Below are 7098 nucleotides of genomic sequence, written 5' to 3'. Positions count from 1 at the left end.
CCCTTTTTTTTTTTGGTCCTAGAGTTTTCCTTATGTTCATGTGCCTGCTGTAACATATTTCAGGAAACTAAAAATTTTGTGTACTTTAATACTTCAAGTTTGGGGTTTTTTTACCACTTGAAGTGTTAAATGTATAAAACAAGAACATACTTCTGAGAGCAACAAAGATAAAAGCTTATCAGATTTGTGTAGCCTTTCTTCAAGACACTTACAGTCCCTCATACTACAGAATTCTGGGGGAAAATAGCATAAAAGGAGAAGAAATGTTTTTAAAACTCAAAACATAAGCCTACTGCCAAGAGACGTGTAAATAGATTCTCTTGAATGTTATTTGACACAAATGCATTGTGAAGGGGGAAGCATTTCTTTTTATGCTTGTTGTTTGCGACACGAGGATTTTCCTGAATCGAAAGTTATACGTTGCAATGAGTTGTGGTCTTTTGGAAAATAGTTCATGTTTTCTCATCTTGTATAACGTGCAAATAAGGTTCTACAGGCATCTGGTAGTTTGAGGCTTTTGGATGTCTGTTGTGTTGCTCAGCTGTATTTTGAAACTTGGTCCTTTTGTCCGTTCTGTATCTCTCCTTGTGTATTACTGCCTTTACCAAACGCCATTTCCTAGTGACTCTGTTCATGCCGGTCTTTGAAGTCACGTTTTGCAAGCCATTAGGGCTCTTGAAAGCAATAGAGTGAAATAACAACCCTTGGGTGAAAATGTGGGAAGGCAGAATCGGTCATTGTGTACGTATATAAATGTGTGTAGTGTGCAAGCTCAAAATGGGGCCAGTGGCATTTTAGATGACTATAAAGACCTTTAAGTTGACCATTCTCTTAATCTTCCTGTATTTGGTTTCTACAGGGAGCAATAGAAAGAGTGAAGGAAAGTGATAAATTAGTTGCAACCAGTAAAATAACGCCACAAGACAAACAGAACATGGTGAAACGTGTCAGCACCATGGCTTATGCACTACAAGGTAAACCAAATTTTGGGCTAAATGGCAACATTGTAGACCTCGGAACGACATCTCTTAAGTAACAAATTTTGAAAGAGAATCTTTGTTCTACCAGAGATGATACTAAGGGCTGGGCGTGGGGCAGTGTTGTTGTTGTTGGGTTTTGTGACCTGCTTAGATTTTCCTAAAACTGCAGTTAAGTTTGCCCATTGTTTTCTTTCAAATCTTCATATTGCTATTGCAAAAGATAGCTGTTTTGGAAATGCAATTTTAAAAAAACAAACTCAAAACAGCCACCCCAGACTGATTCTTTCATTTTGAAATGATAATGTCTCAAAGGAAAAGCATGAGCCCTGGTGCAGGAAGCAGTTCCTCAAGTGCAGAAGTGTTTTTCTGATTCATGGTTGAGTCAGACATGATCCAGTTGAGATTCATGTCCTTGTGGGTAAGACTTTATTTTCTGGGTGTTCTTTGAATGAACTTTTTCCTCTTTAGGTCAGAGATGTTGTAAATATGAGACATAGCACGCCGCACTTGAAAAAAACGGGGAAGTGAGGAGTCAGTCCTGCAGGGTATCGAGCCCTTAAGTGCATCCTGTTAACTGAGGGCAGTGGGACTACTCATTGCTGAGGGAGTTGCAGCTTTTTGGCTGACTTAAAGCCACCGGTACTCAGTATTTTACAGGACAAAGTCAGAGCAGCACACAAAATTGATTTTAAAAACAAACAAGAAAACTCCCCACCCCCTCCTTCATGGCCACCGTGATGCAAGAGGACTGTGCTGTGTAAGTGGTCATCGTGGAAGAGACCTCTAGGATGACTTTTGCAATCTAGAATATTTCTTCTCCCTCTATTGGTATCTCAGAATATATTTAACTTTTTGTTTCAGCTGTAAGTTGTAATCTGACAAAGAGATGCAGAAAGTGGTGAAAGGTGTTCTGGATCCAGTAATGCTGTTTCTCAGGTTTCTGCTGAAACACTCTATCAAGAATGGGGTCAAACATTACTGGCTGTATCTTTTTTTTTTTTAGCTAAATATTTACAGCTGTGGCTTACAACTTGATACCTATACCCTTGGAAATCTGAATGTCCTAGCCAAATTCTGTTGGAAACACTTCAGGAAAGAGCAGTTACCTCAGTAGGAGAAAATCCTGCTTGTATTCTTTATCAAATCTTTCTAAGAAGAACCTGGCTTTATCCAGGAAGGGTCTGTATTTTAGCAGCGAGTAACTGACACCCTACCAATTTTACAGACAGCTCCATCATCACTTGAGTGCTGCAGGCAAAAGGGGCTGGGGAAGCCGTGAGCACAGTAACGGTGCTGGCAGGGCTGGACAGGGAGCTGGCTGCACAGTAACTAACCCAAACTCAGTGAAACTGTACCTAATTACCAATGCTTCTCTGAAATAATTTGCCTTCTGGGTCTAATTGCAGCTGAGATGAATCACTTCCACAGTAACCGGATTTATGACTACAACAGTGTCATTCGTCTGTATCTGGAGCAGCAGGCACAGTTTTATGAAACGGTAAGGTGTAGTATGGCTGTGCCATTTTCCTGGCACATACTGGGCTGATAGTCTTATAGGAAATACTTGCAGTACTTAATCATCTTTTTGCATGAGCCTCTCCCAGAGAGCAGAGATTTGAAGAATTGTACATGTAAAAAAATAAAAAAGCCCAAAGAATGAGTAAAAAATATATTTTTTCTATAGATACTATCCTGTGTACATGACTGTCATATTAGACCAATTAGACCTAAAAAACACTGTTGAGAAACATTGTTGACAGCTTGATTTTCTTTTTTTCCAATGCCAGCACTAAGGTTACAAAGCATTTTAGTTCTGTGATATGCAGTAAGACAGCCTTGCTCCACTGAGTACAACAGTAAACCACGCGAATGAAACTTCCCTCTCATGGGATGGGAGGACGAAGGGAAGCTTCTGTGATTTAAAGCCTGATGTATGCAAGCGTGAGGCAGGGGGGACTGGAGTGGTTCAGGAGGCTTATTAAATACGTTAACTCTGAGCACTTGACCTACAACCTTAGTTCTCATTTAACTTTATTCTTATGCCTGTTTTCCTTGTGGTTTGTTAAATGAAACCCAAGAACAAATTATCTGATGTGATACGCTGGTAAAACCTGTGAGCTTGGGTGTGCTGGAAGCTGGCTTCTGTCACTTAAAGGAGTCCTATAAGCAACTGGTTGCCCTTCACAGCAGTAAAAGGTGCCAGTGGCACTTCAGGTATCTTTAGTGGATGAGAACTTCAGGTCACCTTGCTCGGTTTCTGTGCCCCATTTGATGGGGTCAGGCATCAAATTCCCTTCCCTCCGTCTCTTCTCCAGTCTATCCCAGTTCTTCTGACAGCCTCACCAGTCTCCGTGTATGACCCCCCTCTGCCCAGGAGAGAGACCAGATCCATGCTCGGATGCGGGCTGCTGGCTGCCGTGAGAGCTGTGGGGAGAGGACAGGAGCTCTTTTCTGATGTGTGGCCTTGTTTCAGCAGGGAAATGGATTTCATGAAAAATCTGGCTTTGTTCCTGTAGCCCTCCTGCATAGTGCAGTGCTAGATAACCTAACGGGCAGGGTGACGGCCCTGCCTACAAGTACATTTTCCAACACAACCTGAGCGGTGAAAGCACAAAATGAACAAGCCAGAAAGAGTCTGTATGAGAAGAAAAGTCTTTATAATGGAATGCTTTGAGAGTGCTACGTACACAAAATCTTCAGTAAAACCTGCAGTTTTTCAGGAAACAAGGGAACAATTCATTTAGTTTCTTAGCCTGCAATTGTATTTCTGCATAAAGTGACTCACATGTTAAATATGTTGTTTCTTTGTTTCAGATTGCACAGAAGCTGAGGCAGGCACTCAGCCGCTTTCCTGTCATGTAGAGAATAAAGAATAGTCAACAATAAAGAACAACTCCGAAGTGCTTTTCTGATTTTGGGGCAATGCTAATAAAAACTTGTTAGCCTTTGCCAGCCAAAAACAAACCCACCAAAAAAACCCCAACAACAACAAAAATCAGTTGTAGAAACAAAGAATTATTTAAAATTTTACTTTATCAGCCTAAATCATAAGGTTCTCTTACCTCGAGTGCTCTCCCGTTTGTATCATTATTTAAATAAAACCAGCTAGATAATGCTGTCAGTTATAGGGAACTAAATTAGCAAACTGAGATGTTGCCACGGACTTCATGCAGACTTGCGTCTATCAGATGTTCTTCCAAAAACTCTTAATCAACACCAGAGCTACAAGTTTAGATCTTTATTTTTCAAGTGGGAAAGCAGACAAGCTTGAGAAAGTGACTTTAATACTCATGATATTCAATTCAGCTCTCCAGCGATTCAGTAGCCAGGAGGAATTTGTGTATGTTTCTGGTATGTGTTCACGGGGATCTCCTGAATGAACACTGTTCTGTTTTGCTTCCCATATGCGGCCATGGCATCCTGCTCCCATTTTGACTTCTGGGCAATATCACTCCTGCTTCTCTTTCTCTTTTTTTCCTTCTCACTAAATCCTGTACTTGTGGCACAACACCTCAGAGCTTATGTCAGGCTCGCTCTTTCGCGCTGTGCACTGTGTAAGAAGACAAAGTACAAACAAGGAAGGAGCCATTCGGGAAGGTGTGAAAAACCTTTTCCATACCAGCACTTTGACGCCGGCCGATGTTACGCCATAAGGCACTGGTGTTCCTGGGTGCTGTACTGGGCCAGCTGCCCTTTTACCCCTCAGAGAGCTCGAAGGGTTTCCTCAGAGGGGACACTGCCACATCTACCCCATACTAGTAAAAGTTGCCAAATTCCAGCTAAGTTCAGGTCTTCATATAGTAGTATGGTATGCTGTTGGCTTGGGTTAACTTTTTGTTACCTTCTACTAATGCAAACTAAAAGGTGACAAAAGTACTGAAGAACGTTGTGAGTTTATCACACAAGCTCTGTGCTTTGATCGTCATCTCTTAGCAAGCGGCCCAGGGTCCTCTTCCGTACTACTGAAATGTCGTTTGAGGCCCAGGCTTTTCAAAACAAAAAAGCCACCACGGACCCCGTTCACAACGAGCACCAGCTACCAATAATTCATGTCATGCCATAAGCAAGCGGGAAAGCCAAAAGGCAGGTTTTTGCTAAAATGTGCCTAGAAAATGAACATTTTAGCAGAAAAATAAAAATTGTAAAAAAGGCATTTTACCAAGAAGCCATTCTAAGGGATGGGTACAGTCTGCTGGTTGAATAGTGGCCTTACTCTGTTCTGCATTGTTGTTACTTTTGTGTGCTAGAAGGAAAATCTGGGTCTGCCTGAATAACCTGAAACCAAACCAAACCAGACTAAGCCTAAGTCTCGATGCTTTTCACTGTCACAGGTTTTGTTCACCTTTTATAAACCTTGTCTTTTTCTCCTCCCAATTTTAGTTGTTCGCTTCCACAATTCCATAGCGCAGTGTTGTTTGATACAGCCATTTAAATATGTACAAATTGTAAAGAATATGTATAAATGTTTTACACCAAATGTAAGATCTGCTTGCATGTAGAAGCAGCTTATATAATAAATTGTTACAATGTGTACAGTAAATTCTGAAATCACTTTTTCAAGCCAGCATTTTTTTAGCATTTGTATATTCACTTTTTGGTAATGAAATCTCTTTGTAACAGACTCATAAGTTGGGAGGGGGAAGGGGGGTGTCTTTTTACCAATCTTTAAATAGCTCTGTATGCACTAAAGTTGAAGGTTCTTTATCCTGAATAGATTGTTTTGGAATCTGAAGTGTAAGCTGTGCGTTCCCAGTGCAGGGAGGCTATGACAGTAGCAACTGTGTCAGAGATGCGACGTTTGGGGGCGGGGGTTGAAAAGAAAAACTGTTTTAAAGACTTCTAGTAAAATGAAGTTAAACTGATAATAAATATTTATGTGTATCCACCAGACTATTTTTTTTTTTCCTTTGAAATCATCACATTGCTTTTTAACAGGGTGATGCACTATGAGGCAAATCTTCCTTAGAGTTTTTCATCAGCTTACACACAGCGGGCAGCTGAGGAGTGAGGAAGCGTCCATGTGTCTTCATAATGCGGGCATCACAACCGAGCGGTATAATAGTGCTAGTGACTGCAAACCAGCAAAGGCTACGCGTATGTGTAAGCTCTCATTATTCAGGTCAGTCCGGCTCGTGGTTGATGGAACCCTCCTGACTGCAAATAAGTAGTAGAGCACAGTGCCACTGTGTATTCCTGGCTTGGTGTCGGCATGGCGTTGACCCAGAATAGAAATTCGATTGTCTTTGGTATTTGGGTTTTTTTAAATTAGATGTGAATAGTGGCAGAGTTAGGTTGGGTAAGTTGGGAGCAACAGAAAAGCTGCACACTGAAGATGCAGTCATAAAACAAGAATAACAAGTTAGAGTAAGACTTGAGTAGCGCCCTCCTGAATTTTGTTTGTCACGGCTGAATAACTGATCTTTGGCGCATCGAAAAGCCTTAATACTGTTTCCTGGCTTACGCCTTTCTTCGAGGCTGAGCCAAACACTGGCATTGTCCCAGTGACTTTGTAAAGGACATCAAATGCTCTAGCTGTTGGGTTTAACTTTCTATTTTAGTTGCTTATTCCATTACTGCTAAAGTACTAAATTAATCTTTTAACAATAAAAATAAAGGAGAATGCTACCTGTGTTTCTTGTCTGCAGTTCATCCCACGTGGGATTAGACTGGAGCAGCAGGCTGGGTTCTTCTTGCAACGTATGGTACGTTTTTGGAATAGGACTGTCTACTGTAATTGGAAAGAGGTTAATTTAATGCTTTAACAAGGCCTAACTTTGCACAAGTACTGAAACTTTTACATTACTGAGCAATTTCTGTGTTCTCTGTCAAAGTAATTGAGAAAGTATTGCCATAACATACACCTCTGTAAATTCTGATTAAATAATAGTCATCCATTTTACTGCTACCGAACTTAGTCTTGTTTAGTGCAGCAGAGTAATTCGGACTAACAGCCTCGTAGAGAAAGAGCTGCCTCTCTTGTGCGGTGGTTTGGTTTGCCGTACACCAGACACCCTGCCGCTCTGGCTGGGCCAAGAGTACTGTCCAGCCTGGTGGCGTGCAGCCGCCCGCAGCCAGCACAGCACTGGCTAAAAGCACCGGCCAGGGCAGGCGTCCTGCT

The 7098-nt window shown here is 41.5% G+C and overlaps 1 long non-coding RNA gene across 1 annotated transcript; it reads left to right on the top strand.

The window, feature by feature from the left end:
• Nucleotides 1-874: 874 nt before the first annotated feature.
• LOC104167361 lies at nucleotides 875-3849 on the top strand. The gene is made up of 3 exons (XR_696500.1): nucleotides 875-974; nucleotides 2387-2478; nucleotides 3795-3849. It is a non-coding gene; the product is annotated as an uncharacterized LOC104167361 (long non-coding RNA).
• The last annotated feature ends 3249 nt before the right edge of the window (nucleotides 3850-7098 follow it).

Source organism: Cariama cristata, unplaced genomic scaffold (assembly GCF_000690535.1).
Source record: "Cariama cristata isolate BGI_N322 unplaced genomic scaffold, ASM69053v1 scaffold21579, whole genome shotgun sequence".
NCBI lineage: Eukaryota > Metazoa > Chordata > Aves > Cariamiformes > Cariamidae > Cariama > Cariama cristata.
This window is presented reverse-complemented; position numbering and strand designations above follow the sequence as displayed.